Below are 24,969 nucleotides of genomic sequence, written 5' to 3'. Positions count from 1 at the left end.
ACGCTAAATACAAGGTCTGTATACACATTTTCTCCCACTTAAGTCACATATAACAGAAAAAATTATCATTGTGTTTGTAACATTTATTACTGTTACCGTGTTAACGTTACACTCGAACTTTCAGCCTGGTCTGAGCTATATAGCTTGATAGTTTAGCTGACTCTAGCTGACAATAGCTATTAACGTTACCCTCTCCCCATTTTCTCCGTGATCAAAATTCTCCGCATTTCTCCCGAGTTATGACAATATTATTATAACTATTCTTCTTATTATTATTATAACTAGCTTCCATGATTTTAATGTTGACAAGATGTCTTTGTGTTCTGTGTCATTTTGTCTTTCAGATCAGGCAATAGATGAAGAAAGCTTTCTGCTTTTAGATGAGGGGACCATTAACTGCATAATCCCAAAAATTGGCCCAAGGCTAAAGTTCATGAAATACTTCAGAGAATTTGTAAGTAGTTACAGTCACTGCAGATGGAAAGGGCTTAATTTTCCCCACTTTTTGCACTATTATTTTAGCAGATCATTTTTAAACGTTCCCAAGGCATATGTTTGCTTTTTTGGTGTAAAGGCAAATTCCTGGGGATGTCAGGAGTATCTTTAAACATTTACAAGCAGTACACCATATAAACAGTTCATCAACATATTTCCAATGTAGTGAAAATGGTTGTGGCAGAACTTTCTTACATCAGGTCTTACAGAAGACACCTAGTGAGCAGCATGAAAACCAAGTTGAACAGATTCTTGATGAGTCTCTCGAACAGCTGGCCCAGCCTGATGATGAACTTAATGCCGAAGAGGAGTTAGGACAGGAAGTTGAGGATGAATGGGATGAACTACAGCAAGAGGACATTATCGAATGGGTGACCCTTTTTTTTTTTAGCAAATCTGAAGTCTAGATCTGCCCAGACATTTTCTAACTTAAACTTTGTGGTACAACAGACCTCTAGTTTAATCTTCGATATTGTGAGCAGACTACAATTGCAGACTATGTCGTTATTTAGTCAGTTTGGTCTTGATCAAAGCCCAAAAGTAGAAGAGCTCATGCTCTTGCAGCTGAGCCTTTCAGAGAACTGGAAACAGACTATAAACAGATGCAGTATTTTGCTAAATCAGGAAACTTTATTCAGCCAGTTGAGGAGTTTTTGCCTGGGGTTTCCTATGTACAGCAATGGGATTCCACCACTGGCACTGTCCGACAAGTTGCAGTTCCTGATTCCTATCAGCGTATTCCACTACAGTGCCTTCTTGTCAAGCTACTTGAAATTCCTGGTATTTTGAAGGCCATGATAGAATGGCAGCAGAGAGAGGGTGATGCACTTCAGGATGTCTTTGATGGGGAGTTTTTGTAAAACGTTATCCACTATTCTTGAGGTTTCAGTTCTGCTACTGCTGTATAGTGATGACTGTGAAACTGTCAATCCTCTTGGATCGAAGACTGGGATTCACAAGTTAGGATTTATATATTTCATCATGAAGAGCTTGCCACCAGACCTGCTATCAAGTTTACGGTCACACTTCCTTCTAGCAGTTTTCAAATCAGATAATGCAATTCAACCTATGGTCTTGATGCAGTGCTGTGCCCTATTGTTGAAGAGATCAGGTGTATTGAGAGGGATGGCATCACTGTTGATACCCCCGAATTTCATGGTGTTGTTAAGTTCACAGTTGTCCAGGTAGTGGGAGACAATCTGGGCTTGAATGCCATTCTTGGCTAAACTGAAAGCTTCCAGGTATGGGGGTGCAAATCACCTAGGATCTTTTCTGGGCCAGAAAATCCCAAAAGCGATTCAATTTCCTGCAGAGACAGAACAACAGACATCTCCCTCAGTCTCTGAGTCCCAGAGTCTCAGAGCACAAGTACCTACAGCAGAACAAAAAAAAAACACTAGAAACATCAGGGTCTCTCTGACGTTTAAGATAAATATCGTAATGAGTAAAGCAAACCTTTTAACCGGTAAACAAACCTTTCCTTTATTTTACTCAAGCTGTTTTTACTGTAAGGAACGTGACAGAATGTTAGATGTGTTATTATGAAACTGCGATGAGAAGAAGCACTTATGATGGGGCGGCAGGAGGAAATGTACAGTACATCATCTTTTTTGGAGAACAGGACATGTTTAGGCTTACATCCTGCTTCGTGTTAAGGTGTAAATTAAGTAGCCATCTAGAACACCATAAGTGAATTACAGAGATTTTTTTGTTTTCTTTACGTTTTAACAAGATGCAGTTGGCGTACAGCTGGCCTTCGTGGCTCCGATTCGGTTCCTTGAAAGATTCGTTCATTTTGAATGAATCCGTAATATGACTTCGGTAGAGATTCATTTTTTATTGACCGCGCATGCGCAAGATCCTACCTGGTTCTGTGCGGGGAAACTTGCTCGTCACGTGACAGCCTCATAGACTTCGGCTCTGCAGTCAGTACCGTCTTCGGGTCTGGTTCGTTCGTTCGTTCATCACGTGACCACTTTTGGCTCAGTATCTGACAGTCAATATTACTAATGTAATGTTGAATGATATTTAGGAATGATCATAAAATTATCAAAACTTCCGCGGATTTCTGCAGGACTTGAAGAGCTGGACACTGGGTGAGATCGCCTGTGCTGCGGGTCTGTCAGTGTGTGTGTGTGTGTGTGTGTGTAAATAGTGCCCTTTGCACTTACCCATTTGTTTTGGGTTTTCTGTTTGTTAATGTATTAGTTATCACAGTATGCATTTGGGGCTGCTATTTTATTTTATTTTATTTTTAAATGGACGGGTTTTAAGCTGTAGCTGGGCTGGAAATCTTAGGTCCAATCCGGAAATCACTGGTTACTATGGTTACCGCGTCCTGCGGTCTTCACTGGTGTCCTCAACCGTTTAATAGCAAAGTAAAATAGAAATTAGGCTAGAGTATTTCACACCTCACAAGGAATAGTCAATTTTATTATAGTCTGCCTTGAAAATGCATGTGTAAGGATGTCTGCCACCAAATCGATTTCTTCTCCTCTGTCAGTCATTGTGAGTTAAAATAATTTTATTTAGTTTGTGTGGTTCTCTGCCTCTGACTACTCCAATTGTCCAATCAAAGGACGGGAAATTGCTGACGTAATCGTATGCCTGCTAGATGGCGCCAATGACGCCAACTTCGAAATCTGTTTGGTTAATGTAACAATTTTAATTGCCACTTATAATAAGCTACGGGCGCCTGCACTATTCATTCTGAAGGCCTTAAGACAGATTTCTTTCACTCTGGCAACACATGATGTCAGCCACTGGCTGAAATATGATTAGATAAATATTCTTATCATTACTGGAAGCTTAGCGCAACCAAGAGCAAAGCTAGGAAATGTAGAGAATAGACTACTGGGAATAATTTAATACACACGCATGGAAAAATATATTAAAATGCAAATCTGTGATTCAGATCACTGCTGTTTAGGCCAGCAGAGAAGGCCTTGCTGGCACTGATGGCCCACCACTGGTTTAGATACTTTAGAAACTATTTTGGATTGGAATATTCCAGATGTAGATGCAGACACCACTGATTACTTTTTAACATTTTATTTCTGTACCACTTATCTGATCTATTCTCAGGTCAAAGGGAGCCTGTGCCTATCTCCAGGCATCATCGGGCATCAAGGCAGGATACACCCTGGACAGAGTGCCAATTCATCGCAGGGTGCACACACACACTCATTTACACACTACAGAACTCCAATCAGCCTAGAAGCATGTCTTTGGGAGGAAACTGTAGCACCCGCAGGAAACCCACCAAGCAACATGCAAACTCTACACACACACACACAGTGAGCAGGAGCAAGACTCGAACCCAGGACACATGGAGATGGACGCGTGGAAGTGTGAGGTGAACATGCTAACCACTAAGCTGCCTGATTGCAAACATATAATGTGTAATTAATTTAAAACTTGTTTAATTTTTATATTATGGTTTAACAATTGTATAATTATCATTAGAATAATTACATTTGTTTAATTATATTGTTGCTATTATCTGTATATTACAAATAGTTCCTGCTTTGGGTTTGCTTAAAATATATATAGGTCCTTTAACTACAGTTGAATGTAAATCCTGGATTTATCTGTAAGAATCAACAATCTGTCAGCAACATTGGTGACACTGTCATGTGATGCTGTGGGTGGAGCTTCATAAAATGAACATATTATAGTACAGAAAGAATATTTCCATTCAGCTAAGACCATTCATGGTATAAAAAACGCTAATAAACTAAGGTGCACAAAATCACAGAAAATAATGAATCTGATTATGATTTACTGATGTAAAGTTTTGTTATTTATTTTATATGGTGTTTATTTAGATTTTTTTGTTTGTTTATTTTAAATCCTAAACTTTTACACATGCAACCATCAATTGGCTTGCACTTCACCTAGCATTATCCTGTCATCATGCATTATCAGTGTCATCAGATTTTATAAACACTACAGTTGACTAGAACTGGATCATTCATTACTGCATTGGTTTGTTTTGTTATTCAGTGTGAGAACATTTGAAGAAAAAGACTAAGAATCATTTCATAAAAGTATGTTGGTTTAAAATATTATGTTGAGATTCATAATCAAGCATCTAAGTAAATTTATCTAAAGGCAGTTGTGTGTGTTTAATCCCCTGATAGGACAGAAAGTATATCATGTGAATATAAAGCATTTCTCAGTGGCCAATTTAGTTTAGTTGTTGAGTTTTACAACCGTGTTCAACATCTGTTTCCTTTTAGTTTTCCCTTATTATTTATTTTTTCTGCTTTGTATTAAGTAATGTAAAGAAAATATAAAAAAACAAAGATACAGTGACAAACCCAGCAGTATTTGAGAGAGAAATTGATGACACCCCAAACTGTAAATACAATTTAAATATAAGGTCTAATAAAAATTAAAAATCCAATATATGTGTGGCTGTATGACCTTTTTGCAGGGCTTTATTTATTAGTGTGTTAAGGTTTTTCTCTTCAGTGAACACAAGATGGCGCAGTCACTTATCTTATTGTGGGTTAAGTACTAGAGACACTACCACACAACCTGCTCACATTCTCTGAGATGATGGAAGCTACTTTTCACAGTAAAACCTTTGTGACATAGAGTATACTTGTTCTTCTATCATACATACTGCTGATATAATATCCTAACCCCTGTCCTGGTTACTCTTAGTGCCTAAGATAATTTCAGAGATACCATTCTGATTAAACAACACAACTGTCCACTTAACACTAAACTGTCATAAGAATAAATACTCATCTAATGTCATTTCTGTGACAAGCAAAAGCACCTGCTGTGTCAGAAACACTGAAAACTGGAAACTTATCTGTAAATCTGCATTTATTCTTCTTTCTTTTCTTCTGATGCTATCATGAGTACAGGAAAGTTTTATTTTTCAGATTTACAACAAAAACTTGGTTTCCTGCTTTCAGTATGTGTTTACTTAAATGTCCTCTGGACAGGTTTCCCATATGAGGCTGAATGTAAAGCCAGGATGTTTCAGTACGAATCAACAATCTGACAACAACATTGGTGACACTGTCATGTGATGCTGTGGGGTGGAGCAATTTTGAAGCTTTATGGTGTTAACATATTAGATTACAGAAAGATCTCCACTATTTTCACTGAGCTAAGACCAGTCATCATGTTCACTGTTATATTCATGTATCTGTGGCTTTCACTAGGTGAGTTAACATTGACTTTTTGTTATTGCAGAAATATTAACTATATTATATTAAATATTAGTCTGTGTGGTGATGCAGTGTGAAAATGCAGAGTGTGGGTCTGACTTAAGTATTTCCTGTTGATTATTTAAAGGTTAAAAGCATTATGTTCTCTTCTCTATGACAGGTGACTCCATGGCAGATTCAATAGAGCCACTTCTCCCTCATAAACCTGTAGATGTAGGTGATGATGTTACTCTGTCCTGCAAATATGAAACAAGTGTTACAGCCTTCTACCTGCACTGGTACAGACAATATCCAAAATCTAAACCTGAGTTCCTTCTTATTGTTAACCAAAAAGGAAATCTAATTTCCAACACTGACCCAAGAATGACTGCTAACGTTAAAGATAAACAAGTGGATCTGATCATCTCCTCTGCTGCTGTATCAGACTCTGCTCTATACTACTGTGCTCTGGCGCCCACAGTGACAGGAAATCCAGCTGCACTGTACAAAAACTTTCACACAGTTTTGTTATATTGAAAGCAGTTCTGCTGATGATGTTGAGCTGCTATTTACATGCTATTTTTGGCAAATTCTGTCTCTCTTGCAATTTATAAAGGGTTCATAAATATATTATAGTTTGACAAATGTTGGATTATTAGGAGATAGCTAATGGTTTTTTTAAGCTTCATTAACCACTTTATCCTGTTCAGAGATCTATAGCTTTTCTTGGCAACACTGGAAATGAGGGAAACCTGAGCTCAATCTCGAACTGGGGACCATGGAACTGTGAGGCAGCAATACTATCTGATGTCTTTGTCTGACAGTTCATCAGTGCCTGAAAAGTAAAGATTAGTTAAATATTTTGCATTCATTAATGGTATAATATTTGGTTTAGAGAGGGATTATTAATATAACTTTTAAAAGTAGCTTTTCCTTATTTTGGTATTCAATCTTCTTGGGGATTTCTTTAGATGCTCTGATGAGTCTACATGCAGAAAGATGAAGAAGAGGCTTAAAGCCATGTAAAAGCAACAATCCACAGGTTAAAAATACATGACTGTTGGCATCACAGTGATGACAGTTTTTATGGTGCATCACATAGAATCTTATCTGAGCCAGAAAATCCCAGAAGTGTCTCAATTTCATGTAGAGATAGGAGAGCAGACCCCTCTCTCCCATCCTCATCATTACATTCAGGGAAATATTGATAGCATCATGTGAAACTATTCAGCTGTTTAATATTAAACTGCACTCCGTGTCAGAGCAGAAGACTCTATGGAAGATAATGAAAACCACTAGAAAGATGATTAGGGTCTATCTATCCACCATTGAGGATCCTTACCAGAAAATATATACAACTTTGGGATGTTGCCTCCAAGCCTCTTCCAGACACTTTACTCAGATAGTCAGGTATACATCTTTATACACTGATGATACTATTCCATATTCCTTGATAACCTGGAAATAAAAAGTAAAAGCTTGGTTCAATCATCACAGCAGAATTTTACAATATACAATATACCAACACTATATCATGGAAGGCAGCACTGAATCTTTTGAGTTTGTTGCAGTGAACAACAGCAAGTTCACCACCACTGCCTTGAAGAGGCAAAAACTAACACATAATGTATTAAAGTATTACAGAGAAAAAATCCTTTATAAATAACTGCTTTTTTCTACTGTTTTACACAGTGTTCAGTGTGGGAAAGATAAAAAAAACAACAACTAAGAATTATTTCTTAAATGTATTTTGGTTTCAAATATTATCTTGTGATTAATAATCAAGTATTTAAGTAAATTTAAGGTAATTTTGTGTCTTTACTTCCCTGTTAGGACATGATGTAGGACAGGACTTTCTTAATGGCCAATTCAGTGGAGTTGAGTTTTATAGCTGCTTTCAAACATGAAAATGACAAATTCAGCAGTATTTAAAGAGAAATATATGGGGGTTATGAAGACATACACTATATTGCCAAAAGTATTCGCTCACCCATCCAAATAATCAGAATCAGGTGTTCCAATCACTTCCATGGCAACACGTGTATAAAATCAAGCACCTAGGCATGCAGACTGCTTTTACAAACATTTGTGAAAGAATGGGTCGCTCTCAGGAGCTCAGTGAATTCCAGTGTGAAACTGTGATAGGATGCCACCTGTGCAACAAATCCAGTCGTGAAATTTCCTCACTCCTAAATATTCCACAGTCAACTGTCAGCTGTATTATAAGAACGTGGAAGTGTTTGGGAACGACAGCAACTCAGCTACGAAGTGGTAGGCCACGTAAACTGACGGAGCGGGGTCAGCGGATGCTGAGGCACATAGTGCGAAGAGGTCGCCAACTTTCTGCAGAGTCAATCGTTACAGACCTCCAAACTTCATGTGGCCTTCAGATTAGCTCAAGAACAGTGCGCAGAGAGCTTCATGGAATGGGTTTCCATGGCCGAGCAGCTGCATCCAAGCCATACATCACCAAGTGCAATGCAAAGCGTTGGATGCAGTGGTGTAAAGCATGCCGCCACTGGACTCTAGAGCAGTGGAGACGCGTTCTCTGGAGTGACGAATCGAGCTTCTCCATCTGGCAATCTGATGGACGAGTCTGGGTTTGGCGGTTGCCAGGAGAACGGTACTTGTCTGACTGCATTGTGCCAAGTGTAAAGTTTGGTGGAGGGGGGATTATGGTGTGGGGTTGTTTTTCAGGAGCTGGGCTTGGGCCCTTAGTCCCAGTGAAAGGAACTCTGAATGCTTCAGCATACCAAGACATTTTGGACAATTCCATGCTCCCAACTTTGTGGGAACAGTTTGGAGCTGGCCCCTTCCTCTTCCAACATGACTGTGCACCAGTGCACAAAGCAAGGTCCATAAAGACATGGATGACAGAGTCTGGTGTGGATGAACTTGACTGGCCTGCACAGAGTCCTGACCTCAACCCGATAGAACACCTTTGGGATGAATTAGAGCGGAGACTGAGAGCCAGGCCTTCTCGTCCAACATCAGTGTGTGACCTCACAAATGCGCTTCTGGAAGAATGGTCAAAAATTCCCATAAACACACTCCTAAACCTTGTGGACAGCCTTCCCAGAAGAGTTGAAGCTGTTATAGCTGCAAAGGGTGGACCGACGTCATATTGAACCCTATGGATTAGGAATGGGATGTCACTTAAGTTCATATGCGAGTCAAGGCAGGTGAGTGAATACTTTTGGCAATATAGTGTACTTTTGTATGAATATTTCTTCTGTATTCTCAAATAAACCTTATTCTTTTAATGGTTCTAACAATAAGCCACCTTCTGCTGCACAAATGACACACAGAGGAAGGTAAATAAACAAAACAGATTTCTACACACAAAACCAATAAATACCACTGCTAAGTAGATTTAATCCAGTAAAACTGTCTTAGATAGAATTTCACAGAACAATGAGGCAATAGAACAATCTGTAAAATTACAAATGGAACACTATGCCAAAGACACTGTGATAACCGTGTGACCCAGTGATGGGTTTAGTTTACACACCAACAAAATCAGTGTCACACAGTGCAGTCACAAACACCAACTACTAAAGAAAGGACTTTATTACATATTATAACAATTCCTGAATGTCCATCCATTAAAAGATTCTTATTTTATTTATTAGAGAGAGAGAGAGACCAAAAAACAAGTGATGTAACTAACAATGTCAAAATATCACAGGAGTAAATGAGTAAATGGTACGAGTGAATCCATGGCTTAGGACCACATTGTTTATTAATACAAAAACATTTCTATAGATTTATATAAACAGTATACAGCATAGTACAGTTATCATGAATATACATAAATACAAGTAGGTGGAGCTAGAGGTGGAGATGTACATCAAATAGTAACACTGACATTCATTTCTAAAGCTAGAGGTTTGAACTAAACACTCAGGAAAACAATGTTGTTCCTCTTCGTGGTGTTTTTCACTCTTGCTGATGTTGGTAAGTCATATACACTGCACACAAAATATTATTTTTTCTAATTAAGAAGACACAATTTTCCATGTGAAATGTGTCATTTATGATTAAAATATCACAATATTGTTGTAATGTTTTTATAGCAGAGGCTGCTGACAATAACATTAAACCAGATCAAACCAATGTATTTTCAATGGAAGGCAGCAACATCTCACTGTCCTGCACATATACTGGATCAGTTTACAGTCTCCACTGGTATCGACAAAAACCTGGATCAAGACCTGAGTTTCTGCTGCTAATTAGTGAAAGCACTGAAACTGTCATTGAGGCTCAACCACCTCATCCAGGATTGTCCATAAAACTTAAAAAAGAGCAAGATAAAACGAATAAGAAAGTGGATCTGATCATCTCCTCTGCTGCTGTATCAGACTCTGCACTATACTACTGTGCTCTGGAGCCCACAGTGACAGGAAATCCAGCTGCACTGTACAAAAACCTTCACACAGTTTTGTTATATTGAAAGCAGCTCTTCCAATGCTTTGGAGAAAGTTACATGTCCTTTTGGGGGATTCTATCTTTTTCTCTATTGGTCAGGGTCATAGTAGATACAGAGTCTGTCCCAGACATGAGGTGGGAAAACACCCTGAATGGGATGTCAGTCCTTTGCACTCCACAAACCCTTTCACACACTCATTCACACAGAAGTGCAATTTCTCCTAGCACATTTTCCTACTGTCATATTTTTTTGGAACTGACACTAACCTAAACTCCTGCTAAAATCCTTCCCAAGAAAAGTATTTTCTTGCAGTATGGAGTAATTTTTATAATAAAGAAAGATTTCTACCCTCATGGTACAATTCCATATTGACTGATAACAAGTGCACTAAAGACAAGGCTCAGGTCAATCCTCATAGCAGAATTCCACAATGCCAGTGGACTCATGATCCTCTCTGTTCTGTCTGGAGTAATTACACTGCAGATGAAGGGCATTTTATTGTCTAAGTGTCGTAACTTCACATATATAATAGTCAAACTAATCAGTTATAGCCCAATGTTCAACAAGTTCAACCTCAACAGAAGGAGATCATCTTCAAAACTAAGGATTATCTTATTATCAGCAAACCATAATAAGATGTGTGTGTGTGTGTGTGTGTGTGTATGTGTTTAATCCCCTGATAGGAAAGGAAGTATGTCATGTGAACATAAAGTATTTCTCAATGGCCAGTTCAGTTTAGTTGTTGAGATTTACAACTGTTTTCAACATCTGTTTCTTTTTAGTTTTCTATTATTATTTCTTTTTGTGCTTTACATTAAATAACGTAACCTGGTGTTGTAAATACAATTTAATTGTAAGTTCTAATATATAATTACTAATCCACAGTATGAATATATATGTATGGCTGTATGAACTGTTTACAGGTTTTTATTTTGTCCAAGTTAAGGTTTTTCTCTTCAGTGAACACAAGATGGCGCAGTCACTTATCTTATTGTGGGTTAAGTTCTAGAGACACTACCACACAACCTGCTCACATTCTCTGAGATGATGGAAGTTACTTTTCACAGTAAAACCTTTGTGACATAGAGTATACTTGTTCTTCTATCATACATACTGCTGATATAATATCCTAACCCCTGCCCTGGTTACTCTTAGTGCCTAAGATAATTTCAGAGATATCATTCTGATTAAACAACACAACTGTCCACTTAACACTAAACTGTCATAAGAATAAATAATCATCTAATGTCATTTCTCTGACAAGCAAAAGCACCTTCTGTGTCAGAAACACTGAAAACTGGAAACTTATCTGTAAATCTGCCTTTACTCTTCTTTCTCTTCTTCTGATGCTATTGTGAGTTTAAACCTTAATTATCAAGTAAAAAAATATTCCTTATTCTCAATTAAACCTTATTCTCTTCCACTTAGTGTTTCTAACATTAATCTGCCTGCTGGTGTTTATACAATAATTCTCTAATTTAGAGACATCACTAACATATATAATTAAAATACTGACAATGTAATTATTAGATTAGATTTTTACTAGATTAAATTGATCATTTTTACATAAATACATTAATTTCCTGCTTTCATAGTGAACTATGCAGTTCACTTCCTGCATAGTTTTATGATTGAGTAAAAAATAAATAAATAACTAAGTTCAAACAGAAAAGACCTTGGTGTGTTAAAGTCTCTTTCCTTTCACCACAAGATGGTGGAGGCTGTTATCTTATTGTTGGACAAGTACTAGGATTCTGCTTACATCCCCCAGAGATGCTGACATTATGATTATGAATACTTTACACAATTATAAAGACTACAGCTATTCTTCAGCCTTACATAGATAATACTTTTATATATAAAAAAGTCTAGAACCAATCAGAATGTTTTAATAATCTCTGCTTGTACAATCAAGCTAATTAGTGTCATTTTCAACACATCATCAAGCCTTGAAAGGGGTTTGCTTGAATCCAGAAAGGAAACTGAACTTGTAGTAGGGCTATACATGCAATTTCTGTAAAAATGAAATGTACATGTTCACTTGCAATGGGATGTTTGTCATGAGATAATATAAATACTACACTCTTTATTTGTACACAGTTTCATGCTTAAATGAAAAATAATGATATAAAAATCCATCAATACAGATGATATTGATAAAAAATGATAGATTAGAGAAAGAAAAGAGGCTGGTTTGTTCCTCACCACAGTAAAATACTCCTCAACTGTTTGTAATCCTATTTAATAAACAGGTCATTAGGTCTATACACACCTAAATTTCCATTTCCCTTCCTGCATTGTACCAGACTCCACTTCCCACAATGCACACTCACTTCCACATTCATTAGTTCATTTATTTTATTTAAGTATTTTTCATGCTATCAGTTTGTGTTTGTTTACCATGTGTTCAGGAAAATTTATCCATGTGGTGCTGAATGTAAAGCCAGAAAGCTTCAGTAAGAATCAACAATCTGTCAGTAACATTAGTGACACTGTCATGTGATACTGGGGGGTGGAGCTTCATGAATGTTTATAATGTTAATATATCAGACTGCAGAAATTTTATTTTCATTTATAAGCTCATCCATCATGTTCACTGTTATATTCATGTGTCTGTGGCTTTCACTCAGTGAGTTAACATTGATTTTTGTAGATTCAGAAATTGTTTTTAATTAAATTTAATTAGTCTTATTAGTTATGTAGTATATCTGCGTAATTTAACACTGCAATGTGTGTACTTTCATTCGTTTGTGTTAAAGCTTGACACAGGAAACCTGCTCTCCACATAGCAATATCTCTACAGATGGTATAACCACTACAGAACAATTCTGGGGTTTTTTAGCAGTGACTATAACTGCCTTATTTATTAGTGCATCATTTGTTTTCTGCTCTTGTGCACAGTATTCACAGTAAAATAAAGTCAATTCAGTTTAAGTTGAACAATGGATACTGCTACAAACAAGGAGACCACTCGCGTGCGGTGCTGCGTGTGCCGCTGTCAAACCTTTATATCCTTTTATTTAGGAATAAATATTTTACAATGATAAAATAGCATGTCTGATGCAATGGTTTGTGAAGTAACAGTGTTTTTGTTCTGTGTTGTACTGGTTACTCAGTTCACTCTCACTGATATTGTTAAGTAATAACCTGTAAAAAGTTATACTACAACTGCATCACTTCCTGGGTGTGTCCTTCTAGAGACGTGTAAAGTTCAGCACATACAGCACTATTATACAGAATCCTCACAGAGCTGTGTTCAGAAATGGATCAACTATACAACTTACTGTACATAGTGAGATACATACCACTGATTCTCACTCTAGTTACAGGTAATTTTCAATCAGTTATTAATTATTACAATGATATTTAATCAGTTAAATAATTGCATTAATTAATAAGCATGTTTGTATTAATCTAGTAATTTCTTGATTCCTTAAGTCAATATTGGAATTACAAAAAATACTTCACTGACATGTTTCTTTATATTTTTGTCACACCAGGAAGCTTTGCAGATAAAATTTGGCCAACAGATGCAAACATTGTCAGGAAAGAAGCAGAGACTGTTATTCTGAAATGTTCATATGAGGCAAGCAATGAATATATTTTGCTTTACTGGTACAAACAATATCCTAACAGCGCACCACAGTTTTTACTGTATAAAGGCGCAAGGTCAAGTGAAGGTGTTGATAGCACTCCTGATGATCATCGACTAGAGTCGAAAACAAGCAGAGACTCTACTGAACTTACTATCAGAGGTCTAAAGCTCTCAGATTCTGCACTCTATCATTGTGCTCTAAGAGTTGGAACACAGTGATACAGAGTCACTGAAAGGCTTTACAAAAACATCAACATGGTATATTAAGTTTCTAAAACCACAGAAGACGAAAGAGACTCACTTTACCAACTTATCAGTTAACCACAGACACAAACAACATTTGTGAAAACATTTGCAGCTGGAGCTAATAGCCTGAAAAGAAAAATGAGGGATTAACACAGCTATACTTTAATTCATGAATCTACATCTACATTCATTTATTAAATCTTTCATTTGTTCATGTGTTTATTCTGCATGTTCATTTGAACAGATGTGAGTTTGATCATACAGATAAAAAAAATAATAATAAAAAATTAGTGACAAGATTTGATTGCACATAAGGGAAATGTCTATAATCTTAAACATAATTATTTGATGGAGGGATGATGACTCCTGCCTTTTGAGCTTGTCCTCTGTTTTCATTGTTATTTGTACTGTGATGTAAACTGTAAAAAGATGGGACACCTTAAGTGGGAACCTTAATTCAGACTGCTGACACTAAATTTCCCCTAAGTCTGAATGAGTGTGTGAATGTGTCTGTGCATTTTGTCCTGCATTAGACTGCTGTATCATCCAGGGTGTATTCCTGCATCATCCCTAGTGTTGCTGGGAGAAGCTCCAGATTCACCTGCCGAGGACAAAGCATGAATGAATGAATGAAGGTGTGTATATATAATGTATATAGACAGTTGTGGAAGTGTGACCAGGATAAAGTAGGTACTAAAAATAAACTCTGATTGAATGACCATTCATTAGGTTGCAGCTGCAGCTTATGGATCTGCGGCTTGGTTTTACTGTAGTTTTAGCATACTAAGATTTGCTAATTGTCTAGTAGATGAGAAAGAGTTGCTGTGTGAGGTAAAGCAGAGTTATCATGAATATGAATAAATATGATGTTTATTTCAAAAGATAAACACAAACTAACTAAACACTCAGGATAACAATGTTATTATGCCCACTTGGTTTTCTTCACTATTGCTGATATTGCTAAGTCCTTTAGTTTGCAAGTTACAAACCAAAAGAACAAGTATTTTAATTAAGTTGCTTAATAATAAATTGTTGTCAATAAATTCAAATAAATTGGTGTATTTATATTAAAGGCTGTTGACAGCAATTCATCCACCCAGAATACACTGTTTAATGTAATCACAATCATCTTTAAGTAACCAAACATAACTATAAAATAAATACATCAGTTTCTGATTGCCAGTGAAATGTAGTTAGAGTGAGAATGTTCTTTTAGCTGATTGTTTATAACAGACGTGTTCTTGAACATTAATGAGGAAAGGCTCAGGTGCACAGTTTATTCTCCTCTTGATCAATAGATGAAGAAAATTGTTGGAGGAAAAGTTTCTGTTCCTCTGCAGCTCTTTTTCTCTATAGACAATATTCTGTTTGTGAGACCTGTATGATTGTAATTAACACCAGTGCAATCATAGCTCCAGTTTTGTTCTTTGGTCACTACACTTAATTAACCCTACTGAATAAAATCAGATGGAAAAAATATTTGAAGTGAACTGGAACAGCGATTTAGTCCAGGAACTCTATGGAACTCTGTATGGGAAGGCTATACAAAGAAATGCAAAAAATACTAAATATATACATTATATAATATTAATTATAGTTCAGAAGTTTATTTATTAATGTCATTAATAAATAAATTACCTTCAATTATCTTAAAAACCAAGTCTTTCTTATTTCTCCACAAGATGGTGTAGTGAGTTATCTTATTGTGGGTCAGGTGCTAGGACTCTGCTCACATCCTCCAAAGATGTAGACTCTGTTATAAATACTTCTTTGGAGAATAATATGAACTCTAATAAACATGCTTTATCACAACAAACAAATAAATGCCACAAGTCAAGACACTACTTATAAAATATAAAAACTAAAATATTTACTCATTTTAATTGTTAGTAAATTTGTATAAAATTGAATAAATACAAAAATAGAATAATTTAAATACATTACATTTTCTTCTCCATGGCAGATTCAATAAAGCCACTTTTCCCTCATAAAGTTGTAGATGAAGGTGATGATGTTAATCTGATAAAATCGGTCCGTAGGATGAAGACATTGTCAGTAAGGAAACAGACACTTTCTTATGAGTCAAGCAGTCATTGTGTTTGGCTTTAATTGTACAAACAATATCCTAACATTTTATTTCGGGGGCCCCTCTGTGCCACCAATATGACTAATTATAACTAATTATTGTCATTTTGTATAATAATCATTGTCCATTGACAGATATCAAAAAAAAGACGATGTCATTTCATGTACTCTTGGGGGCCCCCTGGTGGCTACGGGGCCCTAAGCAGCCGCTTAGTTCGCTTATGCCTTGGGCATAACCACTTCCTGACTCAGTATCTGACAGTCAATATTACTAATGTAATGTTGTATAATATTTAGGAATGATCATAAAATTATCAAAACTTCTGCAGATTTCTGCAGGACTTGAAGAGCTGGACACTGGGTGAGATCGCCTGTGCTGCGGGTCTGTCAGTGTGTGTGTGTGTGTGTGTGTGTGTGTGCGTGTGTGTCTAAATAGTGCCCTTTGCACAAACCCATTTGTTTTGGGTTTTCTGTTTGTTAATGTATTAGTTATCACAGTATGCATTTGGGGCTGCTATTTTATTTTATTTCATTTTTAAATGGACGGGTTTTTTTAAGCTGTAGCTGGGCTGGAAATCTTAGGTCCAATCCGGAAATCACTGGTTACTATGGTTACCGCGTCCTGCGGGGAGAAAGAGCTCCTTCTGACAACACTCAGCCCCTCACGGTAGGACGATCTTCATCCTTTAATGTCACACTGATTTTACAATAAATATACAATAAACAATAAATATACAATATAATATAACATAATATACAATACAATGTAATATTTACCCCAGTAGTAGGACACCTTTAAGAACCCTGGCTACTGTTTAAAACTTAAACATGCTAAGTCTTGTGATTGGGCAGCTTGCTAGCTAGTGTAAATAATAAATTATAGATTAATGTTATCTACTGAGAGAGCTTGTCTGTTTGTTGTAATTATTACACAATTGTTTGGGTCAGTTGATGTAAATATAATATTTAGTTAGCCTGCTAGCAAACTTGCCTACTGGTGCTAATGCTAAACTCCTGAACCAAGCTGATGAGCTCGGCTAACGAGAATTTATTTCCACATTATAATATTTACCCCATCAAACAGATCACTTTTCCCAACCCTGAGTACTGGTTTCACACTAAATCATGATTAGACTAGTGATTATCCAGTTAGCGCCCCAAAGGACTTGGTTACAGATGTATGTTATCTAGCTAGCGAACCTCGCTAATCATTTCATTTACACAATATCATATAGAGTGTAAAGCTTGCTGAACTCGGGTGAAGGTTTTAATAATTATTCCGTATAATATTTAGATAGATTTCGGATGATGGACTGGGACAGGAGGTTTTTGAGACTTTAATCAGTCACCGTGTACGGTGAATTACCCCAAGCTAATGCTAATGCTAGATAATGCTAACTAATGCTAATATTTGTCTGTTTATTCTCAGCTTAACTAGTTTACAAACTCACAGGTTTATTAACGTTTCGGCGTTAAAAAAGAAATTTTTGTATTTTTACGTCTCCCTTTTTTTAAAATATCAAAATCCTCTATTTCTGGGTGTGGGTGAAAAAAACACTGGTTTATCTACACTGTTAGCAAGCCTGGATAATTAACTTGGTAGCATCATGAAGATAAATATCGTAATGAGTAATGCAAACCTTTTAACCGGTAAACAAACCTTTCCTTTATTTTACTCAAGCTGTTTTTACTGTAAGGAACGTGACAGAATGTTAGATGTGTTATTATGAAACTGCGATGAGAAGAAGCACTTATGATGGGGCGGCGGGAGGAAATGTACAGTACATCATCTTTTTTGGAGAACAGGACATGTTTAGGCTTACATCCTGCTTCGTGTTAAGGTGTAAATTAAGTAGCCATCTAGAACACCATATGTGAATTACAGAGATTTTTTTGTTTTTTACGTTTTAACAGGATGCAGTTGGCGTACAGCTGGCCTCCGTGGCTCCGATTCGGTTCCGTGAAACATTCGTTCATTTTGAATGAATCCGTAATATGACTCGGGAGAGATTCGTTCATTTCGTATTGACCGCGCATGCGCAAGATCCTATCTGGTTCTGTGATTCATTCAAGTTAATTCATGATAAAGGCACATGGTTACTTTTTGTTTATTCAGTACACTGTTACTTTGAAATGTTCATATAAGTGAAGCAGAGATAACATTCTGCTTTATTGGTACAAACAATATCCTATAATTATATATCCTGTAATTTATTTTCCATTCATACATTTATTTATTCTTTCATGTGTTTATTATACCTGTGTGTATAAATGTTTGTTACTTTACCAAATGTGAACTAAGATCCAGAACAAAATGTGAGCACTCCAGACCATAATTCCATTGTATAGTTACAAGAAGTTAAAATGGATGAATAAGGAAAGTGTTAGTCAAATTTGCTTTCCTTTTATTGATCATAATGAAATTCATCAAGATTGAGTGAAAATGAAATGAAAATGGAAATTTTGTATTAAAATTTGTATTTTCAGTTAAATGGATGTACAATGTCTGCCAAATTTTAAATGGATCAGCAAAAATCCATTCACAGTTGCATTTCCCAGGTCTTAAGTGTTATGACCCTGACCTGTGGAAACATCACTTACTCTTCACTTAAGCACTTAAGAAGCCCTTTCTCTACAAAAAAACATGGCAGCATCTTAACAAATTTGGGAACAATATTTTTTTGGACTGATGGTTAATCATTATTCATAGTTTCATGTTTGGTGAAGGTCAAACAGAGTTTATCACAACAAACACCTCATACCAAGTGTCATGTTGGTGGAGGGGTGAGGATTCGGTTGTTTTGCAGCCACAGGCTCTAGAAAACTTTTAATCATTTGGACATTGATGATCTCCACTTTATATTAGAATATTCTTGAGACAAATGTAAGACTGTCCATGAGCTTATGTTGTGCTGAAACTGGGTCATATTAAAGGACAATAATCACAAGCACACCAGCAAATTTGTCTCTTTAAGGATGCTGAATCTGAGGACTTGTTTTTGTCTAGGTTAATGTCAGAAATACAGATAAAAAAGAAAAAGACGGGTTATTCTTGTGTTCTGATATGCTGAAATGCTGTAATGATTCCAAATGAATCTGTGAATTGAAACTGTGAACTATTCCCAGCGTGGTGAGCAATACTTTTGTTTTAAAATATATTGATGGTTCTTGATGTAAATAATGTATATATCTATTTAAATTCAGCTCCTGCAGATGGCAGTACATGACATGAAAATACTCTAGAACTGAACCTGATTGGACCTGGACACAACAGAACCATGTGGAGTGTTAAAGTAGCCATGAACATTAAACCTGAACAAAGCTTCAGCACAGATACATGGTGTGTGGAGTGCAGTCCGACTGAAACACTTGAATTACTGCAGAATCTTGAGCTTAATACAAGATGCTTATGTATTTGTGCACATGCTCTCAAACACCACCTTGTTAGGGGTTTTATATTATTATAATTTTATGGGGAATTTTTTTAAAATCCTATCAATCACTACAGTACCTCTGGTGTTTTGTTTAGACTTTAAGGGTGTACTATAAATCTGCTGAAGAATTTAATTTCACAATAAGAATTGTTTGTAATTGCAACAATATATTTTGTAGATTAGAAAAGGTTTAAGTTCATAGAAATAGGAAATACAGGAACTAAATATATGAATCTTTTGCTCATTATATTCTTTTAGAACGTGTGTGTATTTTACATAATGTGGCATATCCTGCACTCTGATTGGTTAAAACAGAGGGAATCAACAGTTGAGGCTTTGTACACAAGAAATGCTTAGATGCTTCACTGAAGACAGAGTAGAAGGAAACTTGACATTTACAATAACATAAAAAGGAAACTTTCAGAAAAACAGAGGAAATTAAAACATGATGGTTTTCTGTATGTTTCTGTTTTTTACCATGTTCATAGGTAAGCTTATATTTTATATATCGCCATATATCATGTTTAAATGTTTTATAACTAGTAAAGAAATGTTTCCATGTGTGAGTGTTTTAGATTGTAAGCATGTACTGTATGTATACTGTATAATATAAAATTATAATATTCTGAAATAAATGTCCTCTTCAGGTGAGAGCACACAGGACAGCATTACTCCAACATCTTCTGCTGTCTATGGTAAAGAGGAGCAAGAAGTTACACTCTCCTGTGATTATAAATACACTGTTTCTATGAACAATCTACAGTGGTATCGACAATATTCCAATGCAGCACCAGAATTCCTCGTTCTGTTGACGGAATCGGGAGGGAATCAGACAGGTGATACTCCTCATCCTCATTTGCCTGCTAAAGTTCATAAGAGTCTGAAGCGTGTGGATTTGGAGATCTCGCCTGCTTCAGTATCAGACTCTGCTCTGTACTACTGCGCCTTACAGCCCACAGTGACAGGAAAGTCAACTTCACTGTCCAAAAACCTACAGAGACCTCAAACATGAAAGTGTTAAAGAATCACAATAAGAAGAAAAGACTGGAAGCTATGCATAACATCAGCATTCTGATTATTGATCCAATAGAAATGTATGTATATAACCACATATGAATACTTTATTTGAATTGAATAGACAAAACATTCTAAGTGAATCCAAATACAGATAGAAAAGTTAGGTGTGTGTTTGAAGAAGCCACATGTTCACTCCCTCTGCAGTATTAAGTGCAGTTCTCATAAACAATAGTGGCAGGTTTGATGGTTTATTTACTTAATGACAGTGTAAAGATCACATGCTGGAATTTGATTCTGTTCTAGGAATAAAAATGTGGATATTGTACAACTCTTTTGACAAGCAGCTGATCTGATTTATTTTTATTTTATGTTTGTTTGTTTGTTTATTTTACTGAGAATGAGATTTAATGTGTTCATCACGTGTGTCTTTGCAGGGTGTTTAATATATTTTTGAGAATTACAGGATACCTGAAAGTATGTATAACTAAGAATAAGAACTGTGGAAAATAAAAACACAGTTTCCATCACACAATCAGGAAATAAATAAGCTCTACTGAAATAGTGCTCCATAATCAATTCTTGAGGTAGATGAGCTACAACAGCTAAAGACCACATCGGGTTTCATTCCTGTTCACCAAGAACAGAAATCTAAGACTACAGTAACAACCCTGTAAATGACATAATTTGGCCCAATGGCAAGAGCTGCTTACTTGGTTCACACTTAGCGTCTGGATTCCAAAAAGGTTTGAATCCCACAGGAGCCTCGCTTTATTGTTAACTTGACTTTGTGTAACCGAGTTCCTTTTACTCGGACCCCAGTCCATATGAACAAGAAGGTCATACAGTTACAGAGTACAGTGAACCTCCATTGGCGCACATCAAGCTGACAGGGACGACCTGGCTCGTTGGTCTAGGGGTATGATTCTCGCTTTGGGTGCGAGAGGTCCCGGGTTCAAATCCCGGACGAGCCCTGGTTTTACATGGAATAGAGTGGTTGGAACAAAACTAATGGATACTTGCACTGCTGGCTTGGTTCTCGCTTGGAAGCTTGTTTCTCCAGAGGTCCAAGAAGGTTCAAATCCCACTGTAATTACCTCTGAAAATTATCTCTGGAATACAGGGAGCGGGATGGAGAATGTCACACTTTGTGGAGACATGAACCTCTATGAAATATTAATATAATAGAGTACAGAAAGACCTCAGAATATTGTCATTTTACTAACACCATTCATCATGTTCACTGTTATATTCATGTGTCTGTGGCTTTCATTAGGTAAGTTATCATTGATCTTTTCAGAAAGGAGGGTAAAAGGTAAAACCCTATGCCACCACGTCTGTCTGCTAAAGTTGATGATAAAACTAAACAAGTGGATCTGATCATCTCCTCGGCTGCTTTTAATGTTTGATAATATACAATTAGAAGGTAATTTATTCATAATCACACTCTCTGGTATCACCCAGATGAGGATGGGTTCACATTTGAGTCTTCCTCATATCGTCTCAGGGAGTTTTTTCTTGCCGCTGTTGCCTCAGAGTTGCTCATTAGGGGTAAAGTTAATTTTCAACTTTGTAATTTCTATTCTGAATTTCAGTTTTTCTGTAAAGCTGCATTGAGACAATGTCCATTGTTAAAAGTGCTGTACAAATAAAAATGAAGTGAAGTGAATTTAATTACCTTTTGGGAACAGACACAGCAAATTTACTTATGAGAGATTTTGTTTAAATCTGGATCCAGTTTCCTATGATTTTCCACAGCAAATTATCATAATTATTTATAAATTTACAAATAATTTAAAAACCACACAAACAGATAAAGGCTTATAGTATTGTATAGATGATGAATCGTAAAATACAACACAGACATATTAATGACTCTACACTACAACAGCATCACTTCCTGGGTGTGTCCTTCTAGAGACGTGTAAAGTTCAGCACATACAGCACTATTATACAGAATCCTCACAGAGCTGTGTTCAGAAATGGATCAACTATACAACTTACTGTACATAGTGAGATACATACCACTGATTCTCACTCTAGCTACAGGTAATTTATTTTCATTTGTTAATCAACTGTATTAATAATTACAATGGATTTATAATCAGTTACTTAATTATATTAATTAATACTCATGTTTGTATTAACCTAGTAATTTCTTCAATCAATATTTGTTTTACAAAAACTACTGATACACACTGATATATTTCTTTAGGTTACTTACAGTTTTGCTGATAAAATTGGACCAACAGATGAAGATGCCAACATTGTCAAGAAAGAAACAGAGACTGTTACTCTGAAATGTTCATATGAGTCAAGCAGTGATCGTATTTATCTTTACTGGTACAAACAATATCCTAACAGCGCACCACAGTTTTTACTGTATAAAGGAGCAAGGTCAGGACCTGATCAGAGAACTCTTGATGATCGTCAATTAGAGTTAAAAACAAGCAGAGACTCTACTGAACTTAATATCAGAGGACTAAAGCTCTCAGATTCTGCACTCTATCATTGTGCTCTTAGAGTAGAAGCACAGTGATACAGAGTCACTGAAAGGCTTTACAAAAACATCAAATAGCACATACACATACAAAAGGTTTCTAAAAACTACAGCAACTTTTAATCAGTTAACCGCAGACATAAATAAAAAAATATGGCAACATGCAGCTGAAAGAAATAGTAAATGAAAACAAAGTGTTTTCAAACATGACAACTACACATTAATTACAATAAATTCACAAATCTATATGTTTCAGGCTTAAAAAATATTTTACTGATGCTATCTGAGCCATTGGGTCACATGTTGTTGCTGTCTATTTTTAATAAAAGTTATTGACATTTTCTCTTGCATTTTCATTCATTATTTTTTTTGTTCATGTGTAATTATGCATGTACATCCTGGAAATGCGTGTTGCTTTGCAGGATGTGTGCTAAGGCAATGGCCTTTTACAAACAATCAGACCAGCTGTGGGTTTAATCATCCAGATTTATTCATATTAATTATCCAAATGTAGGGAAATGTGATATGACAGAGTTTGTGGCATGTTTTTTGGTTTAAGATGAGAATTTTGAGTATTTCTGAAACTGTTCTGAACAGAATTTTTTGGGATTTTGATACACAACAGTCTATAAATAATCCCTCTTTACAATCACAGTGAAGAGAGAAGCATCTATAACAATAAAAGATGTCCAATCTTGATGTGGATGAGCTACAGGACATCAGGATCCTCTGCTGTCATTGAAGAGCAGGACTCTGAGGTTACACTGGAAACAGACTTACAGCAGAAGATTGGACAGTGACAGTATTCACAACTTCAGTTGAATACAAAACTGACAGATTCTAGCCTGAGCAACGACGTGCAGACTGCATTTATCAAAGGATCCTGAAAAACAGAAATCTCTAAACTATATAATTTATCTGTTTTTAAACAGCAAACAGATTATTTTTGGGTTAGATTTGTATCATTTTCATAGGAAATCCTTGGACAGTTTAATGTTTTTTTTGTATTTCTTTAAATATTTCATTATTTTCCTATTTATTTCTTATTTTTCTATACTACTTGCTATGCTCTTCATTGTATTATATTTCAGTGCACTGTTGTTGAGAAGAGCACCCACAGTTTCGTTGTACTCCTTATGTGCAATTACAATAAAATTTATTCTATTCTATTCTATTCTATTCACAGAAATAAAGCCGATAGATAGTCGTGCAGTGTGAAAACAATGGTGACCCAACAACTTTGAAAATCTTGCAGTGTGAACTCAGCATTAAGGCCTCGCGCTCAACCGCACACCCCTGAAGGTGTGGGTGAAGGAACAACCTTCTGCTGTTGTCGACCCAAAAGTTCAGCTGGCAGCGGTGGGATTCGAACCCACGCCCCCGAAGAGACTGGAGCCTTAATCCAGCGCCTTGGACCGCTCGGCCACGTTACCAATGCATTTGGAAGGTTGTGGGGCTGTGGTCAAGGGAGGCCTGCCAGGTCGGGAAAGAGAGGCACTCTGGCAGGCAGTCGCAATGGTTGTACCACGCACGCTTCCATTACCAGACGTGATTCAAGATCCAAACCCAGGAAAGGTTTTGCAAAGTGGATTGAGAGCCTTAGGCTCTTGTTGACAAGGTTTGCTGATATGAACTTGAATCCCAGTCTGTTGCAATCAAGGTGCACGATCCGTGCCGCTGTCTTCGGGACTGAGCACTGCATTGATCTGCGTGGATCTCCAGTGGCGACCCGTCAGCCTTACAGCATCTGTGTCCAACCAACATGGAAATACAGCCCACGGTTGCGAAACACCTAGACCCAGGGCTAGCTTTTCTCGCTCCCCTCTAGCACGGTCTCACAGACCAGGTACGAAGCATTCCGCATGCAGGACTTGTGGTAAAGAGGAGGTTAAAGGGCATACAAGCGACAAGGAAGGGATTCAAACCCACACGTGCAGAGCACAATGGATTAGCAGTCCATCGCTTTAACCTCTCAGCCACCTCATCAGGTGCAGGTGTGGCAC

The 24,969-nt window shown here is 36.7% G+C and overlaps 2 non-coding genes across 2 annotated transcripts; one reads left to right on the top strand and one right to left on the bottom strand.

The window, feature by feature from the left end:
• Positions 1–21,368: 21,368 nt before the first annotated feature.
• On the top strand, positions 21,369–21,440 carry trnap-ugg (transfer RNA proline (anticodon UGG)). Its single transcript has one exon. It is a non-coding gene; the product is annotated as a tRNA-Pro (tRNA).
• A 2,877-nt stretch (positions 21,441–24,317) lies between these two features.
• trnal-aag (transfer RNA leucine (anticodon AAG)) lies at positions 24,318–24,399 on the bottom strand. The gene has a single exon. It is a non-coding gene; the product is annotated as a tRNA-Leu (tRNA).
• Between the last annotated feature and the right edge of the window lie 570 nt (positions 24,400–24,969).

Source organism: Hemibagrus wyckioides, unplaced genomic scaffold (assembly GCF_019097595.1).
Source record: "Hemibagrus wyckioides isolate EC202008001 unplaced genomic scaffold, SWU_Hwy_1.0 Contig5, whole genome shotgun sequence".
Lineage (NCBI taxonomy): Eukaryota > Metazoa > Chordata > Actinopteri > Siluriformes > Bagridae > Hemibagrus > Hemibagrus wyckioides.
The sequence above is the reverse complement of the archived record's forward strand: the minus strand, read 5'-3'. Positions and strand labels throughout refer to the sequence as shown.